Genomic DNA, 20,281 nt, shown 5'->3' on the forward strand with positions numbered 1-20,281 from the left:
TTTTATATCCTGGCACCTTGTAAATAAGGTGCCTTGCTTCCCCTTCGCCTTCAGCAATGATTGTAAGTTTCCTGGGGCCTCCTCAGGCATGATGACTATGAGTCAATTAAACTTCTTTCCTTTCTAAATTACCCAGTCTCAGGCAGTTCTTCATAGCTGTATAAAAATGAACAAATACAGTAAATTGATACCACAGAGAGTGGTGTTCTGCTATAAAGATACCCAAAAATATGTAAATGACTTTGGAACTGTGCAACAGGCAGAGGTTGTAAAAGTTTGGAGGGCTCAGAGGAAGTCAGGAAGATGTGAGAAAGATTGAGACTTCCTAGACACTTGTTGAATGACTTTGATTAAAATCCTGACAGTCATATGGACAATGAAGTCCAGGCTGAGGAGGTATCAGATGGAGATAAGGAATTTGTCAGGAAGTGGAATACAGGTGATTCTTGCTATGCTTTAGCAAAGGGACTGGTTGCATTTTTCCCCTGCCCTAGAGATCTGTGGAACTTTACACTTGAGGGAGATAATTTAGGGTATCTGGCAGAATAAAAGTATAAGCACCAAAGCATTCAAGATGTGACTTGGGTTCTCCTAATAGCCTTCAAATTTTACGCATTCAAAAACAGATATTTTGGAATTGGAACTTATGTTTAAAAGAGAAAGAGAGCATAAAAGTTTGGAAAATTTGCGCCTGACAATGCAGTAGAAGAAGAAAAAAAATCTGATGAGAAATTCAAGCCATCTGCAGTAACTTGTGTAAGTAATGAGGAGCTAAATGTTAATTGCCAAGACAATGGGGGGAAAAAAGGCATATAAGAGATATTTGCAGGCCGGGCGCGGTGGCTCAAGCCTGTAATCCCAGCACTTTGGGAGGCCGAGGCGGGTGGATCACGAGGTCAGGAGATCGAGACCATCCTGGCTAACATGGTGAAACCCCGTCTCTACTAAAAATACAAAAAACTAGCCGGGCGAGGTGGCGTGGCGGGCGCCTGTAGTCCCAGCTACTCGGAGGCTGAGGCAGGAGAATGGCCTGAACCTGGGAGGCGGAGCTTGCAGTGAGCCGAGATCGCACCACTGCACTCCAGCCTGGGTGACACAGCGCGAGACTCCGTCTCAAAAAAAAAAAAAAAAAAAAAAAAAAAAAAAAGAGATATTTGCAGCAACCTCTTCCATCACAGGGTCAGAGGCCTAGGAGGAAAAAAAAATGGTTTTGTAGGCCACGTCTGGGACCCCATTGCTGTATGCAGCCTTGGGACTTGGTACCCTGCATTTCAGCTGCTCCAGTCATGATTAAAAGGAGGAAAAGTACAGCTTAGGCTGTGGCTCAAGAGAGTGCAAGCCCCAGGCTTTGGTGGCTTCTACATGGTGTTGAGCCTGAAGGTGTACAGAAGACAAGAATGGAGGCTTGGGAAACTCCACCTACTTTTCAGAGGATGTATGGAAATGCATGGATGTCCAGGCAGAGGTGGGCTACAGGAGCAGAGCCCTCAAGTAGAACTTCTGCTGGGGCATTGCAGAAGGGATATGTGGGGTTGGAGCCCCCACACAGAGTCCCCCTTGGGGCACTGCCTAGTAGAGCTGTGTGAAGAAGGCCTCCATCCCGTAGACCCCAGAATTATAGATCCATTGAATGCTTGCACTGTGCACCTGGAAAAGCCATAGACACTTATTGCCAGCCTGTGCAAACAGCCAGGTTTGAAGGCTGTACCCTAAAAAGCCACAGGGGAAGAGCTGCCCATGGCTGTGGGAGCCCACTTCTTGTATCATCCTGACTTGTAGATGAGACATAGAGCCAAAGGAAATCATTTCAGGACTTTAAGATTTGAGTGCCCTGCCAGAAATTAGACTCGTATGAGGTCTGTAGCCCCATAATTTTGGTCACTTTCTCTCATTTTGAATGGGTGTATTTACCTAATGTCTGCACCTTCATCGTATCTAGGAAGTAATTGACTTGCTTTTGATTTTACAATCTCAGAGTCAGAAGTGATTTGCCTCGTCTCAGATGAGACTTTGGACTTGGACTTTCGGATTAATGCTCAAATGAATTAAGACTTTGGATGACTGTTAGGAAAGCATAATTGATTTTGAAATGTGAAAATGACATGAAATGTTGGAGGTCCCGGGGTGGAATGATATGGTTAGGCTTTGCTTTCTACCCAAATTACATCTTGAACTTTAATTCCCATTATCTTCACATGTCAAGGGAGACAACAGGTGGAAGTAACTGGATCATGGCGGGGGGTGAGTGGGGTTCTCCCATACAGTTCATATTATAGTGCGTGAGATCTCACAAGATCTGAAGATTTTATTAGGGGTTCTTTTCCCATTGCTCAGCACTTCCCCTTCCTGGCACCTTCCAGAAAGAAGGTGCCTTCCTTTCCCTTTGCCTTCTGCCATGATTTTAAGTTTCCTGAGGCCTGCCTAGCCATGCTTAACTGTCAGTCAATTAAACCTCTTTCTTTTTATAAATTACCTCTTCTCTGGCAGTTCTTTATAGCAGTATGAAAATGGAATGATACACTATTCTGAGGGATTGAAAAGGAGAGACTCCTGCCTATCTCATTCTCTGAAGCCATTATCACCCTATTATCAAAACCCAGAAAAGACATGACAAAAACAGAAAACTACGGAACAATATCCCTGATAAACATAGATGTAAACGTTCTCAGCAAAATGAACTAACTGAATCTAACACCACATCAAAAATATAATTAACCATGATCAAGTAGGTTTCATCCTAGTGATAATGGGACAGTTTAAAATACATTAGTCAATAAATGTGATATATCACATAAACTGAATTAAAAGCAAAAACCATATAATCATCTCGACAGATACAGAAAATACATTTGATAACATCCAGCATTACTTGATGATAAAAACCCTCAACAAACAAGGCATACTTTTATTACCTCAAATTTTTTATTACTTTGAGGTAATAAAAATTACAAAGTAATAAATATTATAAATATAAATATATTATAAATATTATAAATAAATAAAAATTACAAAGTAATAAAATTACAAAGTAACAAAAGTCATATATGACAAACCCACAGCCAACATTATATTAAATTGGGAAAAGTTAAAAGTATTCACCCTGAAAACTGGAACAAAATAAAGATATCCATTTTAACCACTTCTATTTAATATAGTACTGGAAGTTCTAGGCAGAACAATCAGGCAAGAAAAAGAGATAAAAGGACATCCAAATTGGCAAAGAGGAAGTCAAACTATTGCTGTTTGCTGATGATGTAATAGTATACCTAGAAAACGGTTCCAAAAGCTGCCTAGATTTGATAAATAAATTTACTCAAGTCTCACGTTATAAAATAAATGATCACAAATCAGCAACATTGTTATATACCAACAATGACCAAAGTGGGAATCAAATCAAGAACTCAATCCTTTACAATAGCTCCAAAAAAAATACTTAAGAATATATTTAACCAAGGATTTAAAAGTTCTCAACAATCAGAACTACAAACCACTAATGAAATAAATTATAGATGACACAAACAAATGAAAATGCATCTCATGCTCTTGAATTAGAAGAATCAATATTATGAAAATAACTATACTTCCCAAAGTAATCCGAAGACTCAATGCAATTTTTATCAAAATACAACATCATTGTTCATAGAATTAGAAAAAAAAATCTTAACATTCATTTGCAACCACAGAAAGCCCGAATAGCCAAAGCAATCCTAAACAAAAGAAACAAATCTGGAGGCATCACATTACCAGACATCAAGTTACACTACAAGGCTACAGTTACCAAAACAATATGGTAATATTATAAAAGTAGACACTTAGACCAATAGAACATTATAGAGAACTCAGAAATAAAACTAAATACTTATAACCAAATAATTTTTGACAAAGCATTCAAAAACACAAATTGGAGAAAGGAAACCTTATTTAATAAATGGTGCTAGGAAACCTTACTAGCCACATATACAAAAATAAAACTGGATCCTTATCTTTCACCTTATACAAAAATTAACTCAAGATGGAACAAAGACTTAAATTTGCTACCTGAAATTAGAAAAGTTCTAGAAGATTATCTAAGTAAAACTTGTCTGACATTGGCTTAGGCAAAGATTTCATGACTAAGACTCCAAAAACAAATGGATCAAAAATAAACATAAATAAATGGAACCTAGTTAAACTAAATAATTTTGGTCTAGCAAAAGAAATAATTATCAGAGTAATGAGACAACCCAGAGAATGGAAGAAAATATTTGGCAACTATGCATTTGACAAAGGGCTGAAATCCAGAATCTACCAGGAACTCAAACAAATCAAAAGAAAATAAACTATCTCATCAAAAACTGGGCAAATTACATAGATATTTCACAGAGGATATACAAATGGCCCACAAACATAAGAAAAAAAAAAAAAAAGCTCAACAACACTAATCATCAGGGGAATGCAAATGCAAATTAAGATCACAATTAGACACCACCTTACTCCTGTCAGAGTGGCCATTATTAGAAAGTCAAGAAACAATGGATATTGAGTGTGAATGTAGCGAAAAAGGAACACTAATACACTGTTTGTGGGAATGTAAACTAGGAGCACTTCCACGGTGGAGATTTCTGAAGGAACAAAAGTAGATCTGCCATTTAATCCAGCATTCCCACTACTGGAGATACCCAAAGAAGAAAAAGTCACTACATCAAAAAAATACCTGCACACGTATGTTATTGCAGCAGACTAATCTACAATTGCAAAGTTATGGAACCAACCTAATTACCCATTGGCCTATGAATAGATAAAGAAAATGTGGTGTATATACACCATGGAATACTACTCAGCCATACAAAGGAACTTAATGATGTATTTTGCAACAAGATAGATGGAACTGGAGGTCATTTTTCTAAGTGAAATAACTCAGGAATGGAAAACAAAATACCATATGTTTTTACTTACAAGTGGGATCTGTGCTATGAGTATACAAAGGCATAGAGAGTAATATAATGGACTTCGGAGACAAAAGCGGGAGTATGGGAGGAGGAGGAGGGATTTAAAAAACTACGTATCGGGTATAATGTACACTACTCAGGTGATTGGTGCATTAAAATCTCAGACTTCATCACTATACAATCCATTTATGCAAACAAAAAGCACTTGTACCTCCAAAGTTATTAAAATTTATTTATTTTTTATTTAAAGAGAGCAGAATGATGGCTACTAGAAGTTGGGAGGGGTAGTGGTAAGGGGAAGTGGGAAAGAATATTGGGTACAAAAATATAGTATGATAAAATGAATAAGATCTTGAATTTGGTAGCATAACAGGGTGAGTATAGTTAACAATAATTTGTCTGTAAAACAGAAAAAGGATAGATACTTGAAGGGATGAAAATCCAATTTACTCTGATGTAATAATTATACATTGCATTCCTGTATCAAAGTGTCTCATGGACCCATTTGAGATTTTCCCCATTTAGTATAATATTAGCTATGGGTCTGTTGTATGTGGCTTTTATTGTTTTGAGTTTTGTTCCTTCTATATTCAGTATTTTTTAAGGCTTATGAAGGGATGTTGAATTTTACCAGTAGCTTTTTCAGCATCAATTGAAATGATGTTTTTTATCTTTTATTCTTTTGACATGAAGTATCACATAGATTGATTTGTGTTTGTTGAAGGATCCTTGCATCTCTGGGAAAAATATTACTCGGTCATCATGAGTGGCCATTTTAATGTGTTGGTGAAATTGATTTGCCAGTATTTTCTTGAGAATTTTTATATCAATGTTCATCATGGATATTGGCTTGTAATTTCCTTTATTTTGGGGGGGTGTACATTTGTCTAGTTTTGGTATCAGCATAGTACTGGTATTTCACAATAAGTCTGAAAGTATTCTTTTTTCTGTTTTTTTGTTTGTTTGTTTGTTTGTTTGTAATAGCGTGTGTAGGATTGTTATTAGTGCTTTTTAAATGTTAGAAAAATTCAGCAGTGAAGCTATTGGTTCTTGGTCTTTTTTGTGCATAGAGACATTTTGTTATGACTTTGATCTTGTTATTTGTTATTCTTTGGTTCAGTTTTTGGATTTTTTCATGGTTCAATCTTAGTAGGCTGTATATGTCTAAGAATTTACCCTCTTGCAGAATTTCCAATTTATTGGCATACACTTGTTAATAGTAGTCAGGAATGATCATTTGCATTTCTATGGTATTTGTTGTAATGTCTCCTTTTCATCTCTGATTTTATTTATTTGGATTATCTCTCTGTTTTTCTTAGTTAGTCTGGCTAAAGGTTTGTCATATTTATTTATCTTTGAAAACAAAGCTTTTTGTGTTGTTAATTTTTGTATTGTTCTCTTCATTTCAATTTTATTTATTTCTGCTGTGATCATTACTTTGTTTCTTCCACTCATTTTGAATTTGGTTTACTCTTGCTTTCCCATTTCTTTAAGATGCATTGTTAGGTGGTTTATTTGATGTGTTTCTACTTGTTTGATTTAGGCACTTAATTGCTTTAAATCAACTTCACTCTTAGTACTGTTTTCACTGTATACCATAGATTTTGGTATGTGGTCTTTCCTTTATCATTTGTTTCAATAACGTGTTAAATTTTTGTTTTAATTTTCATATTTACCCAATCCCTTCCTTGGCCACACCAGTTGGTATCTCACCATGTTATGTGCACCCCAAGTCTATTGACTCAAAACCCAACCCAGTACCTGAATATTCCTAGGAATTGTAGTCCTTGTGGCCTTGACTGTCTGTTACGTTAATTTAGGCCTCTGAGCACTTTATCCCTTGGTGGTGAGACTTGATAGAACTCAGGTTCTGACCACTGGGATGGACAGTTCACCTCTGGTTAGTGCTGGTGTACAAGCTCCCTCTGTGGACATTGGTTGAGTTCTGTCCTGTGTTGGTCTTTGCTGCGGTAGGGCAGCACTCAGTTCCAATGCAACGTCCAGCAATCACTGTACTTTCCCACCCGTACGGGGACAGATTCTCTCTACCACGTGGTTGCTGCCAAGGAAGAATGAAGGGGTGGAATTGGCAATTCAAGGCTGTCTTTCCTAATCTCTTCAGTGCCTTTTTTATTGCTATGAAGTTAAAACCAGGTACTGTAATCACTCACCTGATCTATGGTTCCTATGAAGGTTCTTTTTCATGTATTTAGTTGTAAATTTTGGTGTTCCTACAGAGGGATAATCCGTGAAAGCTTCTATTCAGTATTCTTGTTCAGCTCACTTCTTTTTAACTTTTAAAGTGTTATCTTTATGTTAATACAATGTGCATGCAAATATGCCATTGAGATATTGAGATGGCAAAATTAATAGTGCTTTAGGATTCAAGTAAGTGAGATAGAGATAGAAAGGGAGATAATATTTGTTATAGACCTTGGACCTTGAGCACCCGAAGGAATAGCATGCTTCAGAAGTTGGCTTCATAATGAAAACAAAGGGGAATAACTGAAGAGGTATAAACAGGAAACTGAAGTGAGTAACATTAAAGTTAACATTTATTTTACATAATAGTGTGAAAATGGAGTGATAGGAAATGTAGCAAGACACTAGACAGGAGCTCTACCTGAAAGATTGTTGCAGCAAAGCAAACAATATATTTTGGGGATACATACTATTCTTAGCTAGTGAGGTGGTGTATTAGTCCATTTTCATACTGCTATGAAGAAATACATAAGACTGGGTGATTTATAAAGAAAACGAAGTTCAATTTAATGGACTCACAGTTCCACCTGGCTGGGGAGGCCTGACAATTGTGGTGAAAGGCAGCAGAGGAACAAAACACATCTTACAGAGTGGCAGGCAAGAGAACATGTGCAGGGAACTTCCCTTTATAAAACCATCAGATCTCATGAGACTTACTACCATGTGAACAGCATGGGAAAAACCTGCCCCCATGATTCAATTACTTCTTACCAGGTCCCTTCCAGTAGGGATATGGAAGCTAAAATTTTAGATGAGATTTAATCATATCAGGTGTCTTTGAAGAAGAGAGTACCAAATAGAGGGCAATTGTACCTACACAAATAAAAAGACATTTTATTTTTGATAAATGTTGGGCATAAGACATTGTGAGTAATTTTCGTATTTCTGGTATAAGTGGCATTTCTCTGAATCAAAAATATAAGAGGCACAGTTTTTTGGATAAATTAGAGGGTAGAAACAAGCATTCATATCACTGTCTTTTCCCTAACTCATACCCTCTGTGCAAACACTATAATTTATCTGCTAGTAACAAGTTGTATGGTGTATGAAAAATATTTCTGTAATTGTTCTGAATAACAGTCTCCAGTACTTGTCTGAAGAGATAAATAAATGTCTGAAGAGATAAAAAAAAAAATGAATAAAATTTAGCTGGCCTCTTTTATCAGGTTCCAAACACACATGGGTATATATAGAAATCCACGATCTAGTCTAATGCTGACTCCTCCAGTATGCAGATGATGAAAGAGATGTTTCTAGATGGTGTAATACTAATTGGTCTTAGAAAGAGCCAAATTGTATTTAATATAAAACCTCATTTGGTTCCATACACTTCTCAGATTATAGCTGTTATGTGTTTGTAGGAAAGTGAATAGCATTTTCCAGTTGTATTTCCATATGTAGCAGATACATGCATAATGGTTTTAACAAATAATTTAAAATCCCTATATTTAAATCAAAATGAAAATTTAATCACAAAAAGTTGACATTTAATGATAATACACTAAATCAGATACCACTTAAAATTTTATTTTAGACTATGTAATTTAGCTGAGACTTTTAAAATTTGCCTGATAATAGCTACATAAAAATAAACTTAAAAATTGGTGAGTATGGATATGTGCCATTGTATAATTCCTGATATTTTGATAGAAATGTGGTTTCTATTTTGTTGTAGCATGAATATCGTTTAAGAAGCTTTATATAAGTAGTATTTTCAATTTTGTAAATAACATCTATGTTGTAATTAGAAGTGCTTGGAAAGAAATTATTAAAAGGTTGTTCATTAACTTGCCTTGCTTTTCTGAAAATACCTCAATGTTCTCCACTTTCTGTATTCTCAGAACTGTGGGTTAGCAAGTATTCCGTTGGAATACTACAAAACTAGTCCTGAACATCTTAAAGGAAATCTAATAATCAATTTAATTCTGATTTTTATTTTATTTAAAAGATTTTTGCTTTAACGCAACTTATAATTGTGTATATTCTTATTTCCCAATTTCAAGATATATTTGTTACATGATACCAAATAAAACTTAAAATTGATAGAAACAAAATCCATGAAATTCACCATTCATTAAGTCAACTTTTTTGATACAGGTAATTATGGATGTGAGCAACACCTGAGAATATAGACATTAAAAACAAATAAACAAACAAACAAAAAAGCTTCAAAAGTAAATGCAAAATTTCAATTGGGATAAGTGTCCTGAAATATAAGTATTTGGTATAATGTAACCACATTTTAGGAGATATGACTTAAGAAATTTCTGAAAAGACTTCCCCCACCAAAAATAGAAGTTAATTTGAGAAAAGGATGATGATTAATGAATGAAAAAGAAAAGATCTCCATATAGAGGGTGTAGCATTTCTAAGTTCTGTGCCAAAAAGGACCATATACCAGTGCTTAAAGGAAGCCAGTATGTCTTGACTTCATACAATGCTGGCTAGGTAGTCGTGGTACAAGATGAGAAAGGAGAAGCAGAATATTAACTTTTGTGAAGACCACAATTTTTTATTATATGAGTAACAGGTAAATAAAGAAAGTAAACAAAAACTTTTATATATCTGGGAGAAGTTAATTTTTGCCTTGTTACTACAAAAAATACTGTAAAGATTTTATAATTTTGAAATATGTAAAAGAAAAAAATAAAAATGTTTCCCATTTTATCAGTCTCTGCCATTACAAAATCTATCAATTTTCTTAATAATTTAACAATCTTGAGCATTATTGAGACAGTAACACAATAAAATAAATATTTCGATAATAACAATATTTTATGTTGAAAGAGGAGAAACCATGGAGGCATTATGCCTCTTGTTTAAAGAAAATGAAGAACTGATTATAAGTTTTATCCTTTCACAAACTGTCAGAGGAGAGATCTTCTTGTTCCGATAAAATAGGGGTTCTCTTTCAAAGAGTGGAATGCCTAGATTTTTAACAAAAATAAAGGCATGACTATAGAACTGAATACATATCCAATGAATAAATCATTTCTAAATCAAATTGGAAGTTTGGGGACAGGGCAAAAAATATGTGTGTGGCAGTGGCCATGGCTGAATAGATGATTGTCCTCTTTGTGTACACATTCCAATAGTTCAGATGGCACCACTCAAGAACCATCCAACCATGGGAAAAGAAGCTATATGAAAAACATAGGATTTTTCTTTGTGTAAGGTAAATTTGTCTGTCTGATGGGCTGAATGATGAACAAGTACTTTTGTGGTAGGGATGTAATGTGGTGGGAAAAACGCAATGATAGATACATCCAGGAATAATCTGTTTCCATTTATAGACCATTTCTCATATATTATTTTAATTGCCTTCACAATAGGCATATAGGTAATAACTCATGTGGCCTCTGCCAATTAACTTAGGTCACTATTGTACTTTTATATACATTCTAATAATAAATATGTTTCTCTATCAAGATAGGAGTGCTATGCTATATAGAGATATATCATCAAAAAAGAAAGTTGGATTTCTCTTTCTGTGACAAAAACACATTTTCCCTAAATAAGTTGTTAACTATAAGAATCCCCTTGATGTTTGCAGATTCATTGCTTATAACTCATAAAGCTAAGTTATTCAAAATCTGCTCTTATTATAACTTACAAAACAAACTAAAAATTTGTTTCCAAATAATTTCCCACTTGAAACTATTTAATGATTCTATAGTACATAATTAATCAACTTAGATCAATAAATATATCTCATATTCAAATTTTGGATGTAGTATAATATCTGGATTCTTTAACTGTGATTTTTACCAACAAACATCATTATTTCTTTAAAAAATACTACTACCTTTTTCATACTGTTGTAGTATCCATCAATCATCTCTTCACTTTCTTTCACTTGACATACCCTTAGCAAACAAGCAAAACCAAAATCAACCTATGCTGATACATCTAGTGATTCTATCCTTTAAACTCTTTTCAATCTGTATTTCTCCTAACTTCCCTTATATCTGCCACTTTAGTGAAGTGGCTCACCTTTGGATTTTTCATGAAATCTCACTCAGTCCCTTTTATTCTGTAGTTCTTTCCTTGAATATTCCCACTTGTTTCCTCTCCAGCATGACACACTCGTTTCATTTATCCATAAAGTCTCCATTAAAATAACACATCATTAATTATGTTCAAGTATCATAACATATTTTCAACCAAAATCAGTATCTGAACCTCTCTAATTTCATCATATTTGATCATCTGAGCTAGTAGCATGATCCTTTCTGTTCAGGGTTACAGTCCTTTATGTTTGATACAGTAGAGGACAAGAATTCTGTCTTGTTTATCTTCATGTGGGACTCACTGCCAGCAACAACCTTGCTCAAAATTGGTGCCACGCGAGAACGTGACACAGATAATTGTGTCAGTCTCATACCAGTTGTAAGACATAATGTTCAAGAATGATTCTTTTTGCTTTAGTGGCCAACTGTTCTTGGCTTCTGGGCCTAGGCCAAATGTTCTCATATTCTGAGATTTAAATGATTGTCTTATTTTTAATCTAAGAAGCCAAGAAAACTGTGACCTTCCAATGCCAGGTGTTTTGCTGGATCATATGCCTTAAAATATGCATGCACCTGTTAATTGGGCATAGTTCAACAATGCAAATTATTTTCTATCTGCAGGGCTATTGCTACTTTGAGACATGTTCTAAAATGAAACTATCTTATGTTATACCATTAGTACCCCCACAATGTGTTATTTTTCCATTTGCATTTTAATAATTTTTTAAATTTATCTGATTAGTTTTGTGTGATATGTAAAATACAATCTTATATTAATTGCTGTAAAATATCTATGCCACTTTTGTAAAAGTGATCAAGAGATGTGTTCCCAAATTTTAAAAACATGCATCATCTTTATTTTTCAAGAATATTTAAAATCTCTACTTGGTCATCGTTTATATGGATTTTTTATGTTTTCTCCTAGCTATTTCTGTTAATTGATTTTATAAATTTAATTCATGTGATTTTAAGATAATTTATTTTGAATTTTTTATTTTATTTATATCTTAAAGTATGGGTCATGTATGATCTCATATTCATAAATTCAAGCAAACACCATGTGTCAAAATTTCCTAATTTGAACAGAATGCTTTGTTTTAAAATGTACAAGTTGTTTTTCTTAAGTAACAGATGGTGGGTGGGTGAGTACCCTGTAGGCACAAGCTATTATGGAAATTAATAAGCCCTGGATAGAAATTTTGGATAAATTGTCAATTGATTAGAGAATCTATATACAAAGATGCTAATATGGAGTTAGGAGTTTTAATCCAATGTTCATAAAAATCAAATACTGTTTCTTAGTCCTGGGTTATTATTGATTTAAGCAGAACGAGTGAACCATATGCTTTACTATATATTAATATGTATTTGTAATTAATAGCTATAATTTTCCATCATCCAGATTTCTTGCATCCTCAGAACAAGTGAAGCTTTGTAAATAGCTGTGTTTCTACATATATTTGTTTGGTACAAAGAAATGTTTTAAGTGTTTCAAATATTCAAATATGCTAGGAAAAATGCTGAGATACCAAAGTGTATACAGTGGGAGTATATACAGATGTGTGTGTGTGTGTGTGTTTGTATAGTATAAACTAATATATGCTTGACTTTGAAGTAAAATAAACTAAAACTCTTGTTGAAATTCAGGTCTTCAATAAGATTCATCAAGTTTAATATTTTTAATCTTGAGCTAATTAATTGACTTTGAAGTATCTTGCTTATACTAGAGAAAGGAAAATATTACCTATATCATAATGATGTCAAGTTGCCAGGTGCAGCAGGGGAGCTGCGGCTAGGCTGCATGCTCCACAGGGCCAGCAGGAGCCAACAACAGGTAGAAGCACCGCCCTCCTGGGTGCACCTGCAACTGCCTAAGCTATGGCTGTGGACCCAGGCACCTCTGCACTCTCAGGGTCCTGGAAAAACCTCCCCTGCCTCCACAGGCTGGGATATATCTGCTCCCACTGCCTGACCGTTCCCTACTCGCAGTGCCCACTCCAATCTCAAAGCAAGGTTGGTGCTGAGCCCAGGCACTGTAGCACCCCAGACAGGTGTATGGACACTTGAGGCAGTACTAACATGCCAGCCCCCTGCTGTCTCAGCCCTCTCTGGACTTTGGGTACTGACAAGCACAGGAGAGAGGCCCAGGAGGTGTTGAGGGCAGTTTGGGACAGGTCTGAAGGTGCCCCATGGCACAAAAAGCCTGGGCTCTATGAACTGACAGCAGGAGGCAGACAGGTTCCTGCATGGGAAGGGGTGGATCCCCGGTGAAACCCCACCTTCAAGACAGGGAGGGCCTGAAGCCTAAGGGCTTGGCAGCCAGTCCCAAAGAGCAGAATAGGTACTTGTGGCACTTTTTCCAAGACTTCCCATGACCACCCATGGACCAATTGGTGTGCACTTCCTCCCCTCTAAGACCCATAAAACTCTGGACTCAGACAGACTTGAGGAGATGATGAGACAACCAGCTGCAAAGAGAAACTACCTATTCCAGGGCCTCCTCTCTGCTGAGAACCAAAGAAAGGATGTGGTGATCAGCTGCAGAGAGGAGCTACCCACTCCAGGGTCTCCTCTCTGTTGAGAGCTGAATGCCCAATGGGATGACCTGCCTGTGGAGAGGAGCTACCCACTCAAAGGTCTCCTCTTTGCAGAGAGCTGAACAATTGGGAGATCCTACCTGTAGAGAGGAGCTACTCAATGAGGGTCTCCTCTGAACTGTTTTGTCACTTAATAAAGCTTCTCTTTATCTTGCTTGCACTCCACTGGTCTGCATACCTCATTCTTCCTGGATGCAGGACAAGAACTTGGAACCTGCCAAACCGTGGGGCTAAAGGAGCTATAACAGAAACAGGGTTAAAACATGCCCCTTACTCACCACATTGCAGGCAACAAGAAGGATAGAAGAGAGAGGGAAAGAAGAGATAAGCCCTTCAGGGAGCCCAGACCTAGGAGCTCCCCAGGCCAGACCTGTGACACCTTCTTTGTGGCTCTGCAGTTCCTGGCATCTCTGAGCTTCCAGGTGCCACTGTGTTCCTCGATGCCAGCCAGGGAAGCTGCTTGTAGTATGCCTGGTCCAGTCACAGCCTCATAGGGAGCCAGTGCCCAGGCCAGCACCTGGAGCTACCTGCTTCATTACAGCCAGTGTACCTTGATGAGCACGTGGCTGGACCCCATGTCCACTCACACACCCATTGCCACTCTGCACCTGGCTCATCCTTGGCTGGTGTGGGATCCAGGCTAGTAATGTGTGCTGAGTGTACCCTGCCAGGCCAAGCTCAGCAGGCCCTAGAAAACTTGGGCAAAGATGCCACTGGCCACAGAGGATTCAGGCTGGCAAAGCAACATCCCAAGGATTCTATAATAATAAGGTAAGTATGTATGTTAAATGTGATAAGATAGTATATGTAAAGTTTCCTGGCAAGTGGTTTTAATATTGTACATGCTCAGCCAGTGTTAACATTATTAATAGGAAGGCTAAAATAAATGTTACTGTTAGTTTTCTCTGGGAATACAGCTGAATATAAATTTAAAATACTTAAGGTTAAGTCTGAACATTTATATTCATGTTAGATGTTACCATATCATACAGTAAGTAAGTAAATGTTCTAATATTATCAAGTCTTCACTCTAAGAACAAAATTGTCTGATTATTTAGGGTCTTGACTCTGGAAACTTACAGTCTTGGTTCATATTCCTGTTTTGCCACCCTAATAATCTCATAATTTGGAAAAATTATTTGTCTGGGTTTTAGATTCCTCACCTGTAAAATGTTAACATGAGGGCCTACTTCATAGCATTGTTATGAACATTGTACATGTTAATATATGTAAAACATGTCCTGAAAGAGTAATCATGCAATTGATGTTATTTATGTTTTAATTATTATGTTTTAAAACTGCTAAAAGATAAATGAAGTCTATATATGTATATTTTTATATATAAATACATATATATTTACCATATTACATACAAAGATTTAAGTGACTATTCATCATTTGGAAGACATACTTGCAAGTGGATGAAAATTAGATTAGTTAACATTTAGAAAACTTCCCCTGGCAGGTTTTGACATCAAGTTAATAACAGTAATTAAAATTATACAAAAAAATGATGTTTGTGTAGTGGAATTCCATACTTAATAAGTCATTTTGTAGGGAAAACCATTTCAAATATGAGATACGAAGTGAATATCATAAAGCCTGATGATATGCACTGGAAGTGTGATCAAACTGCTTCTATTATTGGAATGCAAAAGATCACATTTCCAGAAATAAAGTAGAAGGGAAGAATTTCTCTAAAGGTGTTTAATATTTCTTAAAACCAATGTAAGGAAGCCAATAGTTCTAGGACCATAATGCAATTATGTGTAGGAATCTGTTCAATGTCTTTTAATTATGTCTAATTTTGACTTCTAAATAATGTAGACTGGGTTAAATTTTAAAAAGTGATATAGATCAAGTGGTTTCATATCAAGACGCCATATGAAAATTTCACAGATAAATGAAATAGGCAGGGATATGGCTAATTGAAAATGATTGCTTCAAAAGGAAATTTAACTAAAAACACATTCAGGTCCTTTGTTTTTTCGGAAATAGACCCAGTGCATTGTCTCTTTTGACCTTTACAACAGTTTGTAAGAGTGATGCTATAATTCTCATTCATGATTTTGAAGCTCGACTTATAAAATTTTCAGTTAATTTATCAGAAGTCACAAGGAAGTTCAAGTCAAGCTATATTTGCTACTAAAATCTGTGTGCTTGCTATGTTATCCAAATCAGTAGAAACTGCTAACATCTGTAAAAATATATGTGCTCATTAGTGCAGAGTCCAAGAAAACAACTGATCACTCTGTTGAGTACCTATCAGTTATTCTCTTTTTTTTTTTTTTTTTTTTTTTTTTTTTTTGGGGGGGCCCCCCTTTTTCCCCCCGGCGGGGGGGGGGGGGGCGGAAGGAGCCCCCCCTGACCCCGGGAGGGGGCGGTCGCGTTGAGCTNTTTTTTTGAGACGGAGTCTGGCTCTGTCACCCAGGCTGGAGTGCAGTGGCCGGATCTCAGCTCACTGCAAGCTCCACCTCCCGGGTTTACGCCATTCTCCTGCCTCAGCCTCCCGAGTAGCTGGGACTACAGGCGCCCGCCACCTCGCCCGGCTAAGTTTTTTTTTGTATTTTTTAGTAGAGACGGGGTTTCACTGTGTTAGCCAGGATGGTCTCGATCTCCTGACCTCGTGATCCGCCCGTCTCGGCCTCCCAAAGTGCTGGGATTACAGGCTTGAGCCACCGCGCCCGGCCTCTATCAGTTATTCTCAACTGGCATGAATAATATTGCCTTTTCAATGTTAGTGTTACATTTTTCATATTTTACATCAATTATTATTCTTATTACTATAATGGCATATCTAGATATATTTGAAATACAAGAGAGAATATTTTTAATGTTTACATAAAAGTGTTATTGAAGAAAACAATGAAAATATTCTATGATTTATACCATTTATTTAACTGCTAGAATATGTATGACACATGAGATGTGCCAACTGGAGGCCATGTGCAAGAACCTGCAGAGGTTAGTATCTGTTCTATAGCTTAGTAAGCAGAAGTTTTGTGATTCTAGACATCCAGGAAAACATGTACAAAATTAAAGAGGACACTTCAAGTTTCAAACAGAGATCTGTTGATATATAGTCTGTGGAGTTTTCACCGAATCTTACCCATGAAAAAATTGGTTTCTCCAAAGTAGTGAATTCTAATAATAATAATTCTCTACAAAGAAAAACCATACTAGTACAATCATTGTACTTTTAATCTCAAGTAGTGATTTGTGTAGTTCAAATAGTATGTATCATTGTATCAAGAGTAGAAGTAGTTCCATAGAATTAGCATAAGTAACCCAACAAAAGATGATTGTATGGATGCCAGAGGAAATAAGAAACGAAAAATGATGGTGAGTGGCAATGAAAGCAAAATTAATGTACTCAGCAGATTTGAACTAGAGGTCCAGGGCCCAGGAAATGTTGAATATGTATTTGCATTCAATGTAGAATTACTACTTCACTGAAGCATGAAAGTGTATTAGCACTATCTTAGTTGCTAGAACTACAAAGTTATTAATTATTAGCAAAATATGATTTCTTAAATTTCAGCCACAGATAACTCACTTTGTTGGTGAAATGCTGTGTAAAGAAATGCTTCCCTATATATGAACCTTCAAAGTAAAGAAATGCTCCTTCACTTTGCTTTATTACCCACAGTCATTACCCATTAATTTTACTATGATTGTTGTAATTTATGATGCTTTCCTATAAGATCATCATCAGTATTTTACCCTCTTAGTTTTGTAGATTTAATTATGTTTACATATAACTACCCTGTTAACATGGATATTTTCATTTCCTTTTAATCAAATGCCTATTTGTTTTTCAGCTACATGGCTTGTTGTTTTTTTAATCAATCCTAATTTAGAGGTGTTATTTGATGCCTCTTAAAATTTATATTAAATTATAAATTATTTTAAACACACAATGAAGTATAACAATATAAATTAGTATAATAGGTTTCAATGAATTCTAAGTAAATAAAACAAATTTAGAAAATTAAAATATGTATTTTAGATATATAAAAAATACAGATAACCTCTAAAATTGCAACTATTTAAATTTATGCAGTCCTGGGTTCTAGATGCAACTATTATAATAACAAAGCTAAATAATGTCAGATATTGTAACCTTTTTTTTTTTAACATTTTAGTTTTAAACCAAAAAGACACGGAAAACTATTGAAAAATTTGAACACATCAGGAATGTGATGTAACATGTTTCACTGTAAAATATTATACTGAAAAGAGACTAAGGTGAAAATGGGAGAGAGAGGAGTGACCAGTTAGGAGGCTACTGCAATTATGTAGGGAAAGATAATGAAGATAAAACTGAATAATAATTGTGAGAACTGTGAAGAATAATCATATTGAATATGGAAATTATCATATTGATTGATCTGATTGATGGGAGTTGTGATACTCCTTAAATTAAGGATTTAAGGAGATGAGACAATTATATAATAATAATTACATAGTAATTGTGGGAATTGTGAGGAATAATCATATTGAATATGGAGATTATCATATTTATTGATCTGATTGATGGGAGTTGTGATGCAAAATTAAGGATTTAAGGAAATGAGACAATTATAGTTTGTTGTTTGTTAGTAGTTTTGGATTTTTTGGTCTTCTCAATCTGAAAGGATGGTGTTGCCATTAACTGTGATGGAGAACACTGTAGTTAGAGTAACTTATAAAGGAAAGCTTAGGAAAGCATTAATGATAGTTTAAGACATTGTTATTTGCCTTTTGGGGTCTTTAGTTTCTGTGAAATATTTCTACATGGAGTTTTTTTTTTTTTAATATCCTGTCCTGCACTATGTGTTATGACATAGAGTACAGCAAATGGGAAAAGTAATCAGAGATTATGAATAAAAATAAAGAGTCCTTAAATGTTCTAGTATTCATTGTTAGAATGCATATAACACAAATATAAAAATCATATATGTAAAATATTTTACATTTTTTCTTTAAGGAAAAAGTAAATTTTTAAGCATCCTAAAAGTTTTTAAATATGGCTTATATTCCCATTGTTTAGTGATTATTTGGCTCCAAAGTAAAAACACCTACTAGAAATAAACCCTCAGGAAGCAAAGAATATATGTCTTTCAAAAAAATATCCACAGAAACCTTAACTCCTAGATGAATGCAGAAGATCTTTTCATTACTTTTCCCTAGATCTCCATGCACGCCTGTTCTACCTGTCATCCAAACAATGACAGTATCATCCAATACAGTGTTTATTTTTGGCATCTTCAACTACTTGAAAATACCTATTATGACAGCCAGATATGGAGATGTTAGCTTATGAATGTACAAGACCTTTCGAGCTTGGATTTCTGCAAACAAAATCTACATTTTGGGGAAGGAAAATCTAATTAGTTCAAGGTGGCTATTACACTGGTCTCCAATGGTCAAAGCTAGAGGATAAGGGGGTACTCGAGGGTGACTTTTGTTAAGAAAGAGTTATAGGTAGGGAAAAAGTTATTGACATCCTAGTGTAAATTATAAACAATATAATTCTATCATTCAAAATTAAGCAGAAAAAAGTATATATTTATTAGTACACAAATGCCCCATATTTGGTGCTACTTTTAGAGATAGTATTGATTATTAATTGCTATTGTTTACTTCTTTTAGTTATGAATAATTTCCCTGATATGTAATTTAGGATAGTGCTCAACAATAATCAAACAATACCATTATGGGGAAATATATATTAGAACTGATAACACAGAAAAGATTAATTTTTATTTTTGCTAGACAACATGAGGTAAATTTCTTCAGCCACTTTTGAGTTAAACCAGATGTAAAATAACTATGTTTCTTTAAGCTCCTACAGAAACTTTTTTCATGAAGTCACTTTGAGTGCAAAAGGTCTAAAATTGCAAACACAGCATGCACTTATTCTTCTCCAAAAATTTGTGGAAATTTACAGTTAAAAAAAAAAAGTAGAGCAATGTTGAGTTAACACTGATTTTTCACAGGTGTGTGCCTAACAGTCTAATATATAAATAGTATTTTCATAGTACTTGCAGACTGCTAACAGGAAAACCATGAGGTAGTCTAATATTCTTTTAATCTTGGTGTTATAATCATTTAACTAAAGTTATTATTCTTTAAAAATTAATGATGAAAAATTAGGATAAAATGTGGGCATATAACAACATTAGTTTTCATTATTATAGCGTGTAATTCTATTAGGTTATTCATAGAAAGTTGTTAATAAATAATGCCTCTATTTATCAAAATAATAAACTTTAGATTTTGTTTTAAAAAGGCCCAGTTAATAGTGATATGTACCTTAATATTTAAGTTACCTTTAAATCACAGTTTTCCTTTTCTAAATTGTATTTGCATAATATATGTGACATAATTAATGTGACTATTAAGATCAGTTTCATACACAGTTTGCAGCGAAAACTCACTCTTGTACTTATATCCTTTATTGTGACATCTCTAGAGTCTGCTTTTTAAAAATTGTATTATT

The sequence above is a fragment of the Theropithecus gelada genome, chromosome 2 (assembly GCF_003255815.1).
Source record: "Theropithecus gelada isolate Dixy chromosome 2, Tgel_1.0, whole genome shotgun sequence".
NCBI classification, from domain to species: Eukaryota; Metazoa; Chordata; class Mammalia; order Primates; family Cercopithecidae; genus Theropithecus; species Theropithecus gelada.